This window comes from Hemibagrus wyckioides, linkage group LG24, assembly GCF_019097595.1.
Source record: "Hemibagrus wyckioides isolate EC202008001 linkage group LG24, SWU_Hwy_1.0, whole genome shotgun sequence".
In the NCBI taxonomy this organism is placed as follows: domain Eukaryota; kingdom Metazoa; phylum Chordata; class Actinopteri; order Siluriformes; family Bagridae; genus Hemibagrus; species Hemibagrus wyckioides.
The window spans coordinates 11,919,956-11,940,578 of record NC_080733.1 but is presented as its reverse complement, the minus strand read 5'-3'; the positions used below and the strand labels follow the sequence as shown (position 1 = coordinate 11,940,578).

General features: G+C 40.4%; 1 protein-coding gene across 8 annotated transcripts in view; it reads right to left on the bottom strand.

The window, feature by feature from the left end:
• atxn1a (ataxin 1a) overlaps positions 1-20,623 on the bottom strand; it is a 115,136-nt gene that overhangs the window by 39,954 nt on the left and 54,559 nt on the right. For 6 of the 8 annotated variants that reach the window (XM_058377569.1, XM_058377568.1, XM_058377570.1 and 3 more), the window contains one exon: positions 18,841-18,905. The exons of the other annotated variants lie outside the window; for them this stretch is intronic. The gene's annotated coding sequence lies outside the window, so the exon portion shown is untranslated. The remainder of the gene's footprint in view (positions 1-18,840; positions 18,906-20,623) is intronic. 8 annotated transcript variants of the gene reach the window in all.

Sequence of the window (20,623 nt, the reverse complement as noted above, 5' to 3'; positions counted from 1 at the left end):
AATTTTATTTCAATGATTCAGTTGTCAAATGTATTACAATAATAATAATAATAATAATAGCCTTTAATTCTAGACTTTAACAGATCAGGCATAACATTATGAGCACTGAGAGGTCAAGTGAATAACACTGATTATCTCCTCATCATGGCACCTGTTAGTGGGTGGGATATATTAGGCAGCAAGTCAACATTTTGTCCTCAAAGTTGATGTGTTAGAAGCAGGAAAAATGGACAAGCGTAAGGATTTGAGCGAGTTTGACAAGGACCAAATTGTGATGGCTAGACGACTGGATCAGAGCATCTCCAAAACTACAGCTCTTGTGGGGTGTTCCCGGTCTGCAGTGGTGAGTATCTATCAAAAGTATCCTTTAAATCCTGTAAGTTAAAGGAACTGCTGCTAACATCTTGGTGTCAGATACTACAGCACAGCTTCAGGGATCTAGTGGAGCCCATGCCTGGATGGTTCAGGGCTGTTTTGGCAGCAAAAGGGGAACCAATACAATATTAGGCAGGTGGTCATAATGTTATGCCTGATCTGTGTATATGCAGCACGGTGACAATCTGTATTTAAAAACCTCTTGTTTTCTAACGAAAAGATAATTACAAGGCAATATTACTGTGATTTATTTATTTATTTAAAATGAAAGCCACTGTAATAGATAAATAAAAGAACAGACCATCGCCACCACTACACCGAACATGATATTAGTACTCAACCAGTCCGAGAAAGTCATGATAGTCCAAGGAGGGTGAAAAATCTATCCCCTTAGCCAGCTGGAAAAAAAGAGCCCCATATTTTTTCTGAATGCATTACGAGAACCCCTTAATGAAAGTCTAATCTTTTCCAAAGTCTTTGACAAAATCAATAATATCCATTGAGAAAGAGAGGGACGTTTTTGCGATTTCCAATCGATCAATATTAGTCTTCTAGCAAGTAGAATAGCAAAAGGCCAGGGCATTCTTTTTTCCCTTTTTGTAGAAAGGGGAAGATGATGGGAGATAAAAACGTTTAGTTTTATTTTTTCAGTATCCTTCTCTTGTTGTTCAGGGTTGCGGTGAATATGAAGCTTCATCCCAGGGAAACTGGAGCTCAGGATCAGGGGATGCGATGTGTCGATATTATCAAATGAATATCCTGTTTCTACTATCCTATGAAAATATTATTTTAAAAAAAAACGTTAAATGTGTAGAATAATATTTCGCCTATTTATTACAGACCCTGATCAACTTTCCACCTACAGAAAATATTTTTATTTCACTTCATTAAAGATTCATTAGATTAAGTTAACACTATTTCTAGGCTTCGATGCCTGTGTTTTTTCAATGAATCCCATTCTATTCGATTCTTCACCCAGTTAAACAAGCTAATAATTATAAGAGGTCAATAAGAAATGTAGTTACTTTTTCCTAGTGGTGGGTTGTGATTTCCACCAGTGGATCTAAATCCTTGTTCAGTCTCTGCTTCACGGACCCGTGGGTGTAACTAGACCCCAGTCTGTGATACTGTGAGACAAACAGGAAGTGAAAAGAGTGTTCCTGCAGCGTATTGTATATTCTCAGAAAGCCAATAGACCTTTAAGGCCATCTGAGTCTCTGTCTATTTCTCTATTACGCACAAAAACCGTGCTACGTGCCTCGCTACATACATTAATGTGCAGAGGCTCTTATTGTATCTTTTCCACGTATTGTCTGAACTGGAACATGAGCTCTCTATTGTAAATACATTAGAAAGCCCAGAGGGGGGCTGTGTACTCGTCACACGAAGCAGATCTCTTTTTTTAGATCAAATTAGCCATTATTAGGAAATTGCTCGGGTGTAACGTATACGAAGAAACGAAAGAGTATCACAGCGAAAAAAGAGATTGTTTACCTGCACAAGGATGTGTATTGATGTCATAATAACTGATAGTATTACATCACAGATCAGTTCATAGAAACAAAGTTAATGTACCTGATGTGTTAGAGCTGAACTACAGAATAAATGGTAAATACTATTCAAATATATCTAAAGAAATAATTATAGTGTGAGTAGTTCATCTCTGACTCTTCTGTGGCTGAATCTCAAATAGGGTTATACTGAGAGTTTAGTGCACTATGTAAGTGTTTACTCTTCCTCTGTGGCCATGAAAAGCAAAAAGAGGGATAAAGGAGGCTGGCTGGAGTAGCAGTGACTAACAGGCTAAGAAGCGAGACGGTCTCACAGCTGAGCACTCCTAATCAGCTAAGAATTTGATATTAAACATTCCTGCATTTCTCTTCATCACTCCATTCTGGCCTACTGCCCTCTACACTGGCCCAGATACAGCTCTTCTCCCTCTCTCAGTCTCTCTTCTTTCTTCTCCCTCTCTCTCAGTATCTCCTTTCAATCTTTCTCAGTCTCTCACCCTCTCTCACTATCTCTCAGTCTCTCCTCTCTCTCTCTCAGTCTCTCTTCTCCCTCTCTCTCAGTATCTCCTTTCCCTCTTTCTCAGTCTCTCACCCACTCTCACCCAGTCTCTCTTCTCTCTCTCTTAGTCTCATGTCTCCCTCTCTCAAAAAGTCTCTCTCTCTCTCACTCTCTCTCAGTCTCTCTGTCTCTCTTCTCCCTCTCTCTCAGTATCTCCTTTCCCTCTTTCTCAGTCTCTCACCCAGTCTCTCTCTATATCTCTCAGTCTCTCTTCTCTCTCTTAGTCTCACATCTCCCTCTCTCAAAAAGTCTCTCTCTCACTCTCTCTCAGTCTCTCTTGTCCCTCTCTCTCAGTCTCTCTTGTCCCTCTCTCTCAGTATCTCCTTTCCCTCTTGCTCAGTCTCTCACCCTCTCTCACCCAGTCTCTCTCTATATCTCTCAGTCTCTCTTCTCTCTCTCTTAGTCTCACGTCTCCCTCTCTCAAAAAGTCTCTCTCTCACTCTCTCTCAGTCTCTCTTGTCCCTCTCTCTCAGTATCTCCTTTCCCTCTTTCTCAGTCTCTCACCCTCTCTCACCCAGTCTCTCTCTATATCTCTCAGTCTCTCTTCTCTCTCTCTTAGTCTCACTTCTTCCTCTCTCTCAGTCTATCTTCTCAATCTCTCTCAGTCTCTCTCTTCTCCCTCTCTCTCAGTTTCTCTTCTCCCTCTCTCAGCCAGTCTCTCTCTCTCTCTCTCTCTCTCTCTCTCTCACTCTCTCTCACTCTCTCAATTGTTCAAGACTAAGCAAGGGTCAACATCCAAAACCACACACAACTAAACTAAACACTATACCCATTAGTGAGGAACTGCTTTGACGTACTATTCAGTACATTACTTTGTGGTTTTGAACACAGCCGGTGATAGAGATAGGTGCTCTTCCAGGAATCTCTCTGTAAAAATCAATTCATTTCCAGCATTTCATTTTCAGCAGCCCCACCAAAATCCTGAGCTTATTTTCTGTGGGTCAGGCTAACATTAATAACGACAATAATAACCACAATTAAGTCAAGAGGCACTTACGCTATAGACTACTATCTGGTGTATTTTTAGTATAAAACCTAAAAAAAATTAATAAATGATAGAGGTGAGTGAGCAGATTCGACGACGTATCATCCAAAGTTTAGCAGCTCATCTTGACTGGAGGTAATGTCATTAACCAGGGCTGACAGGTTTCAGCAAAATTTCCAGCCCAACATTTCAAAAACCACACGAAATACCTGAAACTAGCCCAAAGGATTTGGGCACTGGAAATGGCAGACATGTTTTTTCCCCTTTTCTCAGCCTTTCCATGAGGAATCAAGGATTTCACACATATTTCTGATTGCCTTCACATTATCCACTCCATAATCCCACTTCCCCTCTCCTAATCTTTGCAATATATAACATACTTTATTACACAGTACATTATTACATTTAATTTAGATTATTTGCTATAAAACCAGATCTTGGTGGCCCTGGATTATTTATCAAACAGCCTAATATTGCTTCCTTGCTATTAGCTGCCCTGCCCTCCAATTAAATTTAGGGGTGGTGGTAGCTCAAGTGGTTAAGGCTCTGGGATGTTGATTGGGGTTCAAGCCCCAGCCCCTAGCAAGGTCCCCACCCTGCTCCAGGGGCACTGCATCATGGCTTCCCCTGCTTAAATTGTTCATAGAGAGATGGATTTCTAATAACTATTGCAATTTCTATCCAATTTTGACAACTAGGTGCAATAATAACTCTAGAGGCAGAGCGCACGCTGACCCACGATTGTACAACATCCAGAAACATGAGCAAAATCAATAGAAAATTTGCTTCTACCTGTCAAATAAAATGTTTTATCATGGGTTATAGAGTTGTGAGTGAATACCTGATGAGAGCTGTGAATGAGAAGATTAGAATTTTAGTATTGAATGCTGCCACTATTCAATTAAAAACTCACCACAAACCCGAATAATAGAGAAGAGATCTTTGAGATTTGTAACAAAGTCTCAATAAAAATGCAAAGATTAAAGGCTTTTTTTCCCTTAAAAGTAAATAATTAAGTAGCAGTACAGGTATTCAACTTTAATAACACTTAAGTAAAGTACAAACATTACCGTAGACTTACCCCTGGGTATACTCGGCAAACGTAATCGGATCTGCTATTAAAGGCTTTATGAAGAACAGATCGATTGACTTTTCCTCATAATCTGGGTAAATAAATAAAAGCAGGCTGACAGATAAAGCTGATAAGTGACAGAGTGAATATTATGAGCTGGAGTGACACTGAGGTTTAATCAGAAGTGTTAATGAAAGCAGCCATGTCATGCTAAGGAAATACCTTCTCTTTCTTTCTTACAGCAAGTTAGCTGGTATAATTGGATTTGTCCACAATAACCAGTTTACAAAATGTTTCCAGTGGAAAAACATCGGGTTGGGAAATCATTTGTCTTTATATCAGTAATGGCTACTTAAATTTTCTCTTTTAAACAAGAGATGTGGTGTGTGTGTGTGTGTGTGTGTGTGTGGTCCTGGATTCATGTCCGGTATATATCTTTTCCATCTCTCTCCTATTACACACACACACACACACACACACACATACACACACGCACACACACTAGTTTTGCTGTATTTGTGAGGACCTCTCTCTTTGGGATTTAATTATTACTGTAGTTAATTAACTAACTTTAACTTCCGCCCCAGACAGGAAACCTTTTGGCTCTGTTGGTATTAAACATTATTTATTTTGTGAAGTCTAGGTGATTGTAAGGACAGCTGGCACACCTCTACGATTCTGTGGAAATTTTATTCCTTGGTGTTTAGACCACACAAAGAGCTAAATACATACTCAGACACACACACACACTTCCCACTCAAGGTCAGACAGTAAGTATGTCGGTGAGGGAGTGGCTGAAGATGACATCATTACTACAACAGCTCTAAAGACAAGATCAATAGACGAGTCGCTCTGGGCCGAGGCGTGAGCTCATCTTCTCAGCCAAGACCTGATGACTACAGCCTTCCACTGTGTATATGTGTGTGTGTGTTTTGGACAGTAAGGGAAAATCCATTATACAGCACAAACAAGCAAATCCAACTAACAGGCTGGTATTTGAGCTGTGAATCCATCACGATTTTAATAATAAGAAATGACTGTACATAACCGCCCCAGCTCTACAGCTGCTCAGTAGCATTAACCCTCCTAACAGCACAGTGGCACCTAAATAAGGCTTTATTTATGTTTGTGTCAATGGTACAGTGCCCTCCGCTGGATAAATATGTGGTATTTATAATAGCTTGTGTCCTACATGCTGTTCTTATTCCAACAAATAAATCACAGCAAGGTCAAACCCATAACTGGCATTCTCAAATCTCAATTAGCATTCAACCTCACATCTCTGTTCCTCAGAGGTGAAACAACACACGAGGCAAGAAAATCATATATACTTTCAATGTCTAAAGGCTAAATAGATATGGAAAACTCTTCCGCATCAGACCAGGTAAAGTGGAGAAGCTTTATTCAGCCCTATGCTGTGCTCTCCTCTCCCCTCATTGTCTCTGTGGCATCAGTCTGATGCAGAGATAGTCACGTCCCCGACCTGTGCTAACGTAACAATCAGGACAAAAGCAGCAGTAAGCAGATAGCAGTGTGTCTCTCGAGTTACCACGCTGTACTGGAACAACGTCTGCGTCTGGGTTGACCAACACCATTGTCCAGCAATCATACAAAGCCATTCAGATCATAGGTGTACATTACGATCCGACATTGTTGTAAAATGCTTCAATCCAGCAGGTTGAGGATCGGTTTTCTGTTCCCTACTTAGAGCCCTTAAGGCAGGATTGCTAAAGAGCCAAGGGTGGCTTCTATAAGAGGTAGCTGCCTTAGTACATTCTGCTATAGATTTAGACTTTAATTAGCCACGTTCCCAGTGCAGTGCCAAATATGGCCCAACAAAACAACATGTGTAAATTTGACTGTTGCTTTAAGACAGTGAGAACTGGCACATACATGTAGACAGAACCTGACCGAAACTGATAAAGGTAGAGACGTTCGTGTATGTAAACAGAAGAGTTGGCACAGAAAGAGAGAGAGAGAGAGAGAGAGTCCAAAGAGTCTGCTAAATATTGTCAATCAGCTGTCAGACTGTGTACATGCTCTTTAAATACTGCAGTTAATTTAAGGTCAGGGAGGAGGCGCTTTTCTGCAGCTCACACTGGGATCCTGCATTATTCCTGCTCTTGCAGTGAGTGTAATGCTGATCTCAGATGACTTTGTTAGGCAGCTCTGTGCATCAACGCAGCATAAAAAGGCCTGCAAACAAATGCAGTATGGGAATTACAGACAAATATATTATTGCATATTCAACTGTCATCAACCATAAACAAATAGTGATCTGAGATATGGGCTGAATGAAAAAATACCTAAAAAAGTCGCCAAAAGGATATGAAGGATAGAAGGAAGCAGTGGTGGACTGTCCATAGGTGCAGGTGGGGACATATACCATATACATCGATATATTGACTGATACTGCGATCATATATTCAACAAATTTTATCACAACAAAAATTCTCCCAAAATACTAATAAGTTAATTTAGCACATTTTAGTAAATAAAACGTTAACATGGGCCCACTGGGGCAGGGCTCACGCTGCTCCATACATTCATTCTCATTTTGTTTCATGATTCTTTACTGCATTTCATTTCAAACACAGCTGAACACAAGTTATCAGAATGATTACTGCCATCCGGTCTAGTCCATAATTTAATCAGTTTAATCTACACTGATGTCTAACTGGCTACATAACTAGTACTGCTAATGTGCGTTTGGAGTGTAATTATTAGCATAAAGAAACAATCAGAGTTGCGCCTGTTGCTTATAAAATCGGAATGTCTAAATTCAGTAAATTCATATTAAAGCTGTAAAGCATTGACCGACTTTTAAAACAGCTCACATCTCTCTGTTCTTTCATTGAAAACTGGTGTACGGAGTTCATGCACATCTTCTCAGCTGTCTGATTTTTTCTAAAACTAAGTTGATTTTCTAGTTTGTGGTTTGAAAGAAAGAAAGAAGGATAAAAGCCATCTAACGTAAAAGTTTATATAGCTAAGTTTTAGATATTGAGTAATTCCACATGTGTACTGAGTAGCAGGACAGCCAGTGAACAAAGCCAGTGCTACAGCGTTAGCTCATTGCTGGGACACTAAGTTGCCTGGTAACTCAGTCACATAAAGATCTGGTTGCATGGTTACAGAGCACAAGCTCGCTTTGCTGTGGTCTGTTGCGAGCAGACACAAACATGATTGAGAAGTGGAAGCCAAAACAAGCTACTTACCTCACTGCACAAACACACATGCTACACAAAAATGCTGAGACGGTTACAAGAAGTGCTGTGAGGCTGCACACCTCAGCGAATGACTTTATGCTTCAAAGACAGTGCAATCAAAAACACTTAACTGTAACTGTTAGTATGGTGTAAGTAATGGGAAACTAGAGATATATACAGGATTTTAGATAACTAGCCAACTGGTTCACTGCCATATTGATAGTGCCTAACATCTAGAAATAATCAAAATGTAATTTAGGAATATATTTAGAAATATATACACCGATCAGACATTATGACCACTGACAGGTGAATAAGACTGATTATCATGGGACCTGTTAGTGGGTGGGATATATTAGGCAGCAATGAACATTTTGTCCTCAAAGTTGATGTGTTAGAAGCAGGAAAAATGGGCAAGCGTAAGGATTTGAGCGAGTTTGAAAAGGGCCAAACTGTGATGGCTAGACGATCAGAGCATCCCCAAAACTGCAGCTCCTGTGTGGTGTTCCTGGTCAGTATCTATCAAAAGTATCTGGCACCAAGATGTTAGCAGCAGATCCTGATGTTAGCAGCAGAGATGGAGGCCCCATCTCGCAAGTTACAGGACTTAAAGGATCTGCTGCTAACATCTTGGTGCCAGATACCACAGCACACCTTCAGGGATCTAGTGGAGTCCATGCCTTGATGGGTCAGGGCTGTTTTGGAAGCAAAAGGGGGACCAATACAATATTAGGCAGGTGGTCATAATGTTATGCCTGATTGGTGTTTATTAGCTTTTGCATGTATTGTATTGCAAAAGATAAAAAAAACCCCATTAAACTCCAAAGACGTGAAATACTTAAATAAATAGTAAAAAAAAAAAAGACTCAATATTTCAATATATTGCAAATGGATAGTTAGGGTAGGTGATAATGCTGCAGTGGAAAAATAAAACAATAAAAGCAAGGCTTTAGCAAAATAGCTTAGCACACCAATCTAATTTACACAGAGTTCTTAGTTTTCACTCTATATTCTACATTACTAATAGCTTGGTGACAAAAAAAAGTTCTACAAAATGTCCCTCAAATGCTAAACTTTTCCTGAGTTTCAGGAGAAATTAGCTGGCTAGCTTCCTCTGCAAACATTAGCTAGCTATGTTAGCATTACCAGTCAACTCATCTCATGATATTTAAAACGAGTCAAACAAGTCGGCTTATAAAAAGTTAAAAACAAATAAAAACAGAACGGTCTCAGGTGGAAAGTTCATGGACAAATAGCTAAGCAAATGTATTATTAGCTTATAGATTATAATGTAAGCTTTCTCTGCAAATATTAGCAAGCCACTTTAGCTTTCTAAGCGAAGATATAGTTATACCATGGGGAAAGGTTGTAAACAGAATACATAAGAAACTACAGGCTACTAGAAACAAGCAATGTTAGATAGAGAAAAATAACTGATTATGCCGTGTATCTTAAAGAAAACGACTGGAAATGAAAGTGATTCTATGGGGAAAGTGTACTTCTAGAGAATATCTGCTTCTGTCTGTGATACAGGTCTCTGTGTATATCCATGGGGAAAACCCCACACAGCACATACAAAACAAAACCAAATGGAAACAGAGCTTTGATAGTCTGACATCTCACTGTGAGCCAGACACTAAGAAATGACATTTGTTACAAATTGTACTGGGGACGTCCCGTGGCCCAGTGCTGTTAACTGAACAGACGCTGAGGCATAAAACACAGCTTTCATTAGAGTGCATGGATGCTTGACAAAGTCGCACTCATTATTTGAGATATTTCCTTGGTAACGATGTAATCTCATGCTTTATTACCCCCGTCTGCAAAACTTCTTGACGTCGTTAACCAAAATCAAAGAGTGTGTGTATGAATACACTACATATCAGAGATCAGACATCCATGCACAAGCTGAGTGGTGTGCATATCAATATTTATAATCAGTGCACTCTATTGATTGACTATAATCCAACTGAATTGAGCTGATTCATTGATAAGTCGGTGGAATTTAGCTACAGAGAGTGATGCGGCAGAGCTTTAGCCTTTTAGTCTCTCAGCTCTTCATCTGTCCACTCGATTCCACAGCTTAATCTTTCACACTCACACTGCTACAGTACTTGTCATCTCTTAGACCAAGTCTTCGCATTGACTCTGCAATTGCGCCGTACCGCCGTGATGCATTCTGGGCTAACACTGAAACATGAGGGGTAACCCAGTAAGTGTGTACAGCTGGGCAGTTTTGGGAAAAGGGGCTGCCTGTACTTCAAAACATATTTATTTAGAGAAAGCTAAACAGATGTGAGGCATTCCAATATTTATGGCTACTTAGGTTTAAAGTGTTAACAGTCAAAAGTAACACTGATCTGCAATAGATTCAGCCTGTAGATGGAGCTGGAGTTATGATCTGGCTGTTTATTAACAGAACTAATGACTTGTATTAACATAATACTGGAATAATTTTGTACATGAGTCTTTAAAGTTTTTACAGAGTCTGTTTACCGAGTTAGACAGAAATTGAGCAACTATTTATAACCTCCATGGATGAGGTTTCCAAAACATTTGCGTAAAAGCCGTGCCCTCACACCCCACTCATTTACACACAGGGCGATTCATACAAAGCCTGTGCATGTGTGTGTGTGTGTGTGCACGTACGTGGGAGGGACAAACAGTGTTAAGAGTGTACATGTGTGAATGTGTGGCAAGCGTGTCACTATGCTCTCTCCCTTTTTATCAAAGCAGCAAAGCGCTGTGTGTGTGTGTGTCTGTGTGTGTGTGTCTGTGTGTGTGTGTCTGTGTGTGTGCAGAAGCTGTTAAGCAGGATTGTGTGTACTCTAGCAAAGCGAGGCTTGCCGTATGTGTGTGTGATGAGTCACAGCCTGACACAGCAGGAGGATTAATTACACTCCCTGAGTCTGTGTGTGTGTGTGTGTGTGTGTGTATTTGTGTGCGTGGGTGTGTGTGTGTGCATGTGTGTGTGTGTAGCAAGCAAGCCTAAGCATATATTAGCGCTATCCTGAGTATCGATGGCCATGTTTAAGTAAAAGCGTTCACTTCCACAGGATTACCACATGCATCGGATACGGCTCACTGCTCTTGCCCCAAGATGCTCGCATCTTCAAATAAAACTCGATGCAGCATCAGTTCAGCTCACACTGACCTGCTACACAAGGGAAGGTAGCTAACACATACGCAAAAAGTCTCAAGAAGTCGGTGATGTCATAAACTAATCTGCATATTCATTGATTTATGCTAATTTGCATATTCAAAAGAGAGAAAAGTGATCACTTGAGGCAAATAATGGTGATTAGTGTTTGTTTGGTGATCATCTGTGTTTGAGATGCTTTTATCCAAATTGACTTACAACTGAGGAAATACAAGCGAAGTAGTATATATCAAGCAGAGGATACTACGAGTCATGCTACCATACAAAACCTATGATTGAGTTCTACAGTGCAGATTTTTTTGGGGGGTGGTGGGGGATAAGTTAGGGGTTAGTTAAGTGTTCAGGGAAGAGGTGGGACTTTAGGCTTTAGATAGTCCTGGATTGTGAGGCACGGTTAATTTGAAGGTTTTGGAAAGAGACCTCATGGCTCTCTGAGTAGTAGGCTATCAGGGATCGGTCATTAAATGATCACAGGAGAGAACATAAACCTCAAGGAGAGTGTTGAAGAAAGGGGTGCTGTTCCACACAAGGACTTTTTACACAAGCATCAAGGCCTTGAATTTGATATGGGTGTCTACAGCTGGCCAGTGGAGGGAGATGAAGAGGTCCTTTTGGGGGTGGTTAAAAACAAAGCTCTATGTTCTCTATAAATGGTCACAGAGAACCATGCTAATCTGTGATTAATTATTAGGAACAATGCTGATCAGTGATTGTTTTTTTGGAGCAATGCTGATCTGTGATTAGTTATCAGGAACAATGCTGAACATTGATTGGTTTTTGGGAACAATGCTGAGCAGTAATTGGTTTTCAAGAACAATGCTGAGCAGTGATTGGTTTTTCAGGAACAATGCTGAGCAGTGATTGGTTTTTCAGGAACAATGCTGAACATTGATTGGTTTTTCAGGAACAATGCTGAACATTGATTGGTTTTTCAGGAACAATGCTGAACATTGATTGCTTTTTGGGAACAATGCTGAGCAGTGACTGGTTATCTAGAACAATGGTGATCTGTGATTGGTTATCTAGAAAAATGCTGACCAGTGATTGGTTGTTGGGAACAATGCTGATGCTTGATTTGTTAACAGGAAAAATGCTGATCAATGATTGGTTATTTGAAAACAATGCTCATTTGTGATTGGTTTTTTGGAAACATTGCTTTGCTCAGGACCAGTGATTGGTTATCAGGAACCATGCTGATCAGTGATTGGTTATCGAGAACAGTGCTGATCAGTGACTGGTTATTGGGAACCATGCTGATCAGTGATTGGTTATTGGGAAAAGTGCTGATCAGTGACTGGTTATTGGGAACACTGCTGATCAATGAATGGTCAGCAGTTTGTGCAAGAGCAACTCCCTCTTTCCACATCCTGCTGGTGAGTCAACTAATCCTGCTCCCTCAACTCATGATGTGATCTCATAAGTCATACTGAGTGCATATTGAGGACACTTGCTTTTTTTTTCTTTTTTTTAATTAAGTCAACAGATCTAGCAAAAAAAGTTGCTTAGTTAGCAACCCTGAGCAGGAGCACACAGAACTTTCCCCAGGATCTCTCAGTGTGCAATCCCCAAAGCTCAGATGACCATTATCATGACTCAGGCTAAAAAATAGCATCTCAGCAGCTTATTTGTATAACACTGAAGTCATAATCTCTATTCACCTTTTAATTTGGGCTGCGTGTGATAATGGCTGACTCCAGCATGACCAAGAATAGTAACACTATAAAGAAAACTCTTTAATCAAAGTCATGTCTTTGCATCCTATCAACTTATCATCCTATCAACAGTAAAACTGGTCAAAAAATAAATGAAACAAGTGAAACAATGATGTGATTTTTTCGTTCTTTGTATTAGGCTTATTGTTCCTGAATGGCCCAAAAGAAAAGCTTTCAACCTGCCATCCAGAGGTCAAGAGATTCATTCCCAGTGATGCCACAGCCAGCAAAAATTGGCTGAGCTTTCTGGGCAAAGAAGGATGGAATTACATCCTCCCATGTCAATCAGAGAAGCACTAACCAATTGTGGGACTCGCATTCCTTCAAGTGTATATGCAGTGGAGCATGAGGAGCGGTTTAAAAAAGATGTGGTGGCTTTACTTGACTTGTAGGAAGCATGTGATATTGTTCAACACTGGAAACTGCTGTGTGACTAGAGAGTAGATGGGAACAGGCAAAGGAAATAGGAGGCAAATTAACACACACACACACACACACCAACATTCATACATACATACATACATACATACATATATAAATATATTCTGTTCTGTTCCTTTTTCCTAAAAAGCATCATATATTAAGAAGTATCAGGAGGATCAGGAATGCTTTAATTGCTGATGTCATTTCCTTCACAGGCAGCAGAGGGCTCTAAAGACGACTGCTCCATTTTGCATGTTGTTTCTCAGACACACTGTTCAATGTCGCAACATGAGCTTGTACCATGTTCTTTACTTCACTAAACTGAGTGTCACAAGCCAGTTTCAATCACAAGGTCGGAAGCATCAAGCGGACATTTACGTGCTCCGGTGCTTCTGCTCGAAACTATCTGCAATCTAATCAGTCATGACCGGCTTTCCAAACCTGGACCTCGTCCTCACAGCAGCTTGTCTGCACTAAAATAGTCTTCTTTATAGCTGTCAATGGACTTTACACACACATATTTAAATATATATATATATATATATATATATATATATATATATATATATATATATATATATATTTCTTCTGGAGCGGTTTTACAGGATCAGTACGAGGCTTGAGAGGAAAAATGTTTTAACAGGAGGTATCAAATGATCCAGTCCAGAAGCCTGAGTCATACACACCTGTGCCTCATGCACATTTTCCCCTACATTCTTTTCTCTCTCACACACAAACGCACACCCTTTACACACACTCCTATTCTGTAATCTTAAACTCCACAGTCATCATCTGGTGATGTTAAGAGCATAACGATCTGGGCTATGTCTACGTGCCTGGGTCAATTCTCATCTGCAAACAATTTGGAGGCGGTCAGTGGTTTTCCCAAAGCAATGCAGGAAATGTTCGCACGTCTCCATGCGATTTTGGTTAACAGTCATCCGATACGTCTCTGTTGCAGCGTTAAAGCCTCAGAGAGAATTTGAGTCAATGTCTAGTGCTGGAACAAGGCTCTGAGATTATGGAGAGGCATAATCAGTTCGTTCTGCGTGTATTTCTGATAGATTAGGCCTGTCCTGAGTTTGACTAATAGCCCAGCACACAATGCACCAACCGGAGCACTTAATCCACTTTGGGCAGGAGCGGGACGGGCTCGGGGGCTGGAGGAAATGACACGCGTCACCGTTAATGAGCCAGAGTCTGGGACGATACATCAGCATTAAGACGTTTCACATTCACACAGCTGAAACTGTGAACTATTCACTCGCAGTCAGTGCGAGCTGCTCCACCTCCTCACACACACATACACACATTTGCGCACACACACACACCCGCGCATGCACACACGGAATCAGGAGAACAAGAATCACAAATCCAGCAGTCTTATGCAAATGAAATACGCGCACACAAAACAGGCGCTCATGCACAGACACGTTCTCACACACCCCCTGTGTTCAGCTTGACACAGTGCTGGATGCTCAGCGTTGCAGAAAGTCCAAGGCAGCAATAAAACTGCCAGACTCCCACGCTCTCTACTCCAAACCTCCCCACTACAGAGGGACGTGCAGCTCAGATATGGGGAGTCAGCCGTGTGTATGTGTGTGTGTGTGTGTGTGTGTGAGAGAGAGAGAGAGAGAGAGAGAGAGAGAGAGAGAGAGAGAGAGAGACAGAGATTTATTAGTGTGTGTGTAAATCTGAGCCTCAATGTTTATTTATGTGTTTGTGTAAGTGTATAATTGTGTGAGAGAGTCTCAGTGCTTGTCTATGCATGAAACATAGTGCCTGATGTGTGTGTATGTGTGTGTTGGGGGACGAAATGTCCCCAAAAGGATATTAATGCCTGACACTTTAGATGTTGCTGGAACATTTATCTGATCCACACAAGGAAAACTTGAGGGAGGTCCTTACAAGGGTAGTAAGAGATGTGTGTGTGTGTGTCTTACGACAAGGCCAGGCCTTAATCAGAGCTATTAAAAGCATTCCAATTTAACTGCCTACAAGATTTCTTTCTCAAATGCATAAGCAGTAACACCTTACTGTCTCTTTCACTCAGGTCAAATCACAGTATTCTGAATATTTATCTAAATTTCACATGTAACCTTGCCATCCATATAAAGATCAGCTGTTTTAAACTCATCTTCACCTAGGAGGAACCTCTGACTTTCACTACATATGGTCACTACATAGTGTACACTCAAAAGGGACAGAATGTAAAGTATTTGTAACTAAATCTAGATCACAGGATGTTGATTTTTCTGTCTGAATATGTAAATACTACACAACTTTGTATAGTCTTTCAATTCAGCCAGCTCCTTGACACCTGGGTGCCCTCTCCGTCTCTACACACTCCTACACACACATCTACAAACCCAGGAGAGAAGTGATGAAGGAGACGTGTTCGCTGCATGCAGGAAGGAGTTACACAACTTAGTTTTCTGCAGGGTGTTCCTGTTTGTGTAGTCATAAGAAGAACAGCATTACTGAATAGAGTCTCGCTGTCTAGCAGACAGACAGACAGGCAGAAGTGAAGTGTTTTGTGACGCCAGGACCTGCGGTGGATTGTACACACACACTTGTCGTTCCAGTTGTGGCTTTGGCAGCTTCTTTGCTTCCCCTCTACCTTTGGCTAATGCTGCTGCCAGTCACACCATCTGGAAACTTCCGTGCCAGCTGCTATCCAACCCTCCATCCATATTCACCATGTACCTCCAGTTTATCTGAAACTATTTCTTACTTTTATTCCATAATAACTATAACAAGTGTTTTTGCCCAAGTTATCACTTCTTTATCCTTACTACTTACAATAGTTTATTTTTTGCCATAAGGAGCATCTTAGAGCCATCTGCTGCCTGTGCAGTGACTGCAAAGCTCTTAGTTTATTAAACCAAGGTTTCAGCCAATGCTACTTTTTTGTCTCTCTTGATTAAAGTGTTCCAGTAGGGTTAATTTTTCACTTCTTTCAGATTTAAAGAAGTTAAAGTTAAAAAAAAATTTTTTTAGAGCTCTCTGCTGTTTTACAGACAATCCTTTCTGCTTTACTTCCATAAACACACCTCATGTTTCAAACCCTGTATGCTTAATGTATTGAATTTTTTAATGGATAAAAAACTAAATTCAGAGCGGAACAGTTCTACTGGTTCTAACCGATGTGTGTGGAGCTTTTTCTGGGTGAAAAGAAATAATTGAACCCTTATGATTATTGCAGGTCTAGAAATACACTAAAAGTGCTTCCAAAAACCTTCTATTAATTTAATTCATTTCATTTCATTTCATTTATTTATTTATTTATTTATTTATTTATTTATTTATTATTATTATTATTATTATTATTATTATTATTATTTCTTGTTGTTGTTTTATTATTTTGTTTTTTTTTATCTTTTTATTTATTTATTTATATTATTTATTTATATTTTATTTATTTTATTCACTCATTTTCTATTTTTTTTTCTACTCATGTTATACATATTTTATTCCTTTTCAGGTTTATCTGAAGACATTTTCCCCCATCCTCTGTGTTATGGTTCTATGTAAACCAGACTGCATGTAGAGAAGCTCGCACTCTGATGGGTCATCACTGTACAGCACCAAGTCTCGAGTCAGAGTAATAAAAGCGTCTGTGACGTGTCAAAATCGGAATGTACTGGAGGATGACGCAGCAGGAAGAGCTTGCTAAAGGGCCTGTTAAAATGTATATAGAAAAACAAAACACTCAGCCTTACCCTGTAACTTATCCGCGCCCTGGCATTGAAAAGCATCTCCAAGGAATCAAGGGTGCTCAATTAAAGCCCTCAGTGAAGAGTTTACAGCCTTAAAGATGACGTTGAAAGTTATTATGCTGTGTTTCACAATCATTTGTGAGTACTGCTATAGACTCTGAACAGATGAGATGTCTGCCTTGAATTTGATGCAAGAACAATAAACACGCGCTTCTCCGTCCGTCAAACGGTGCATGCTGTAAATATATGAGAGTCTAGGAAAATAAAGACAATTTCATTTCTGAGCGAATGTCTAAAAACCCTGAAGCTAGTCTCTGGTCCAGTGAGCTTCCTGGAGCTAAATAACTGACATAAATGTATGTGAAGAAAGAGAGAGAGAGCGAGAGAGAGAGAGAGAGAGAGAGAAAGAAGAAGAAGAAGAAGAAGAGAGAAAGAAAGAAAGAAAGAAAGAAAGAAAGAAAGAAAGAAAGAAAGAAAGAAAGAAAGAAAGATTGCTGTCTATGAGACACACCCATCACAGATGAAGAAAGAGAGAGAGACAGAGAGACAGAGAGAGAGAGAGAGAGAGAGAGAGAGAGGAAGCTAAATAATTGACAGAAATGCATGTGAAGAAAGAAAGAGAGAGAGAGAGAGAGAGAAAGCTAGATAATTAACATAAATGCATGTGATTAGTTAAATGCTCCAGTTTTTTTATGTACCTTCCTGCACTATATTTACTTGATACGAATGTGCACCAGGGTGATTGACTAGAGTAACACTGACACAAATAACCTCAATAAAAAAGAAGTTTCCGTACATCTAACGTGATTAGCGTGTGTATTTTTCTTTAAACCCTGAATAAATTCAAACCCTGAGCTGAGCTGAGAATTGAACCCGTAACACTGGTGTTTGGTAACAGATACATCACCGCTGTGCAATTCTAACAAACATGGTTTAATCGGCTAAATTTAATAGCGGAGTTCTCGTCAGTGGCGATATCCTCATGAGATTTCACACTGTAAATGGTTTGGGTTAATGCTACATGATCTCGCGCTACATCATTCTAGTGATTAAGCAACATGTTTAAATTCCGTTTAGAATAAACAATGAAATCATGTTTTGTTGGGAAATGTGATATTTTTATGTAAACTTTATTCTGTGTGTGTGTGTGTGTGCTCATTCAATTTGTTTTGCAGAATTTTTTTTTTACACAAGCCGATCCCTTCACAACCTCTTCAAGGACAAAAATAATAAAAAGTCAGAGATCTAGAGGTTGTGGTATTATGATTGTAACCCTGTAGATAATCATGTGTAACTCCACACATCTGACTCTGCTGGTGTTTGTGTGTGTGTGTGTGTGGTACACCCCTGCTCTCACCTCCAGCCTGTAGTGCAATGCAAATGCTTCAGATTTGCTTTGACTGATAGAATCAAACCGGTTTTGGTGATCATGCCACATGTCATACTACTAAAGTCATTACACACACATCATACTACTAAAGTCATAACACACATGTCATAATGCACGCTGTACAGACATGGAGGAAGAGAATGAATGAGAAAAAGACACAGTCAAGTAAGGTCCTGGTTTTGTGTCAGAGTTGTGTTAAGGCATTGATCCAGAGAGAGAGAGAGAGAGAATGGCAGGGGTGAGAGAGGGGGTGGGAGAGGGGGGGAGAGAATAATAAAAAGAAGAAAGAAAGAAAGAAAGAAAGAAAGAAAGAAAGAAAGAAAGAAAGAAAGATTGCTGTTTATAAGACACACCCATCAGAGATGATGACAGACAGGAGTCTTCTGGTGTAATGTCCAGTATGACGCACGTGTGTGTGTGTGTGTGTGTGTGTGTGTACGTGTGTGTGTGTGTGTGCCGCTTAAACTTCGTACAGGAGAAAACCAAGAATGAAAGAAATTGTGAAAAAGTAAAGGAATAGGGAGACACTAGTAGGCGATTTCTAACAATTACACAATTCCCATTGTATAACAGTGTAGGCGTCACCCACCCTCTCTCACTCAACCCATACACTCGCTCTGATGTATATTTAGAGCCGTGCACCGACTTCACACACACATACACACACAGAACACTACATGGAGCCTCCCTGCTTGACGCAGTCACCTCAGAGTCAAGTCACTTACTAGTACAAGTCACATCCAAAGTCCTTAAGCTGCTCGTCAATCCAAATCCAAGTCCTGGAGGGATCCTGGGGAAAGAGGAAGGAAACACTAAATACCTCCTGGAATTGCAGCGAGCTGTGCTTGTGCTGTGTGAACACCATCATTTAGCACTAAAGAAACAATCATTCACTTAACCTCACGTCATTTCCTCATGCCAAAGCACGCACAGTTCGTACAGCAGCGGCTAATTATTCTGTCGCTAAATTTAGAGCATAGCATTCAGTAACTCCTCTGAAACTAATAGGAAAGTTATGCAGTTACGATAGGGAGTGTAAGCCTGAACCTGATAACGTCTACATGAGATTAAAGGGTTAAAAGGGCTTTTATTTTTGAAACTCTATCTATCTGTAGATATCACATCAGCAAGATATGACGAAACAAGAGTCTTTCACCAGATGCCTTCTATTTTCTTTTCTTTCTTGAAGTTAACGAAGACAGCTTGTCGTGTTAGACAAAAATTGCCGAGCATTCTCGTGGTGTGAAATTAAAAATGGAAAAAAAAAACCTCTATCACTTAATTAAAAATAAATAAATAAAGATAAATAAATAAATAAAAAGTAAAAAGTATTAGTTAAAATAAAAATAAAGTAATAGAGTAAATAAATAATAGCTAAATCTCTGTTCAGATTGTGTGACACTGCTGTCTTCACACGGAAAACCTTTTAAAATTTATTACAGTAACTTTCCATAATTACTGTGTATCATATTCATACACTATATTGCCAAAAGTATTCGCTCACCCATCCAAATAATCAGAATCAGGTGTTCCGATCACTTCCATGGCCACAGGTGTATAAAATCAAGCACCTAGGCATGCAGACTGTTTTTACAAACATTTGTGAAAGAATGGATCGCTCTCAGGAGCTCAGTGAATTCCAGCGTGGAACTGTGATAGGATGCCACCTGTGCAACAAATCCAGTCGTGAAATTTCCTCGCTCCTAAATATTCCACAGTCAACTGTCAGCTGTATTATAAGAACGTGGAAGTGTTTGGGAACGACAGCAACTCAGCCACGAAGTGGTAGGCCACGTAAACTGACGGAGCGGGGTCAGCGGATGCTGAGGCGCATAGTGCGAAGAGGTCGCCAACTTTCTGCAGAGTCAATCGCTACAGACCTCCAAACCTCATGTGGCCTTCAGATTAGCTCCAGAACAGTGCGCAGAGAGCTTCATGGAATGGGTTTCCATGGCCGAGCAGCTGCATCCAAGCCATACATCACCAAGTGCAATGCAAAGCGTCGGATGCAGTGGTGTAAAGCACGCTGCCACTGGACTCTAGAGCAGTGGAGACGCGTTCTCTGGAGTGACGAATCGCGCTTCTCCATCTGGCAATCTGATGGACGAGTCTGGGTTTGGCGGTTGCCAGGAGAACGGTACTTGTCTGACTGCATTGTGCCAAGTGTAAAGTTTGGTGGAGGGGGGATTATGGTGTGGGGTTGTTTTTCAGGAGCTGGGCTTGGCCCCTTAGTTCCAGTGAAAGGAACTCTGAATGCTTCAGCATACCAAGACATTTTGGACAATTCCATGCTCCCAACTTTGTGGGAACAGTTTGGCGCTGGCCCCTTCCTCTTCCAACATGACTGTGCACCAGTGACCAAAGCAAGGTCCATAAACACATGGATGACTGAGTCTGGTGTGGATGAACTTGACTGGCCTGTACAGATTCCTGACCTCAACCCAATAGAACACCTTTGGGATGAATTAGAGCGGAGACTGAGAGCCAGGCCTTCTCGTCCAACATCAG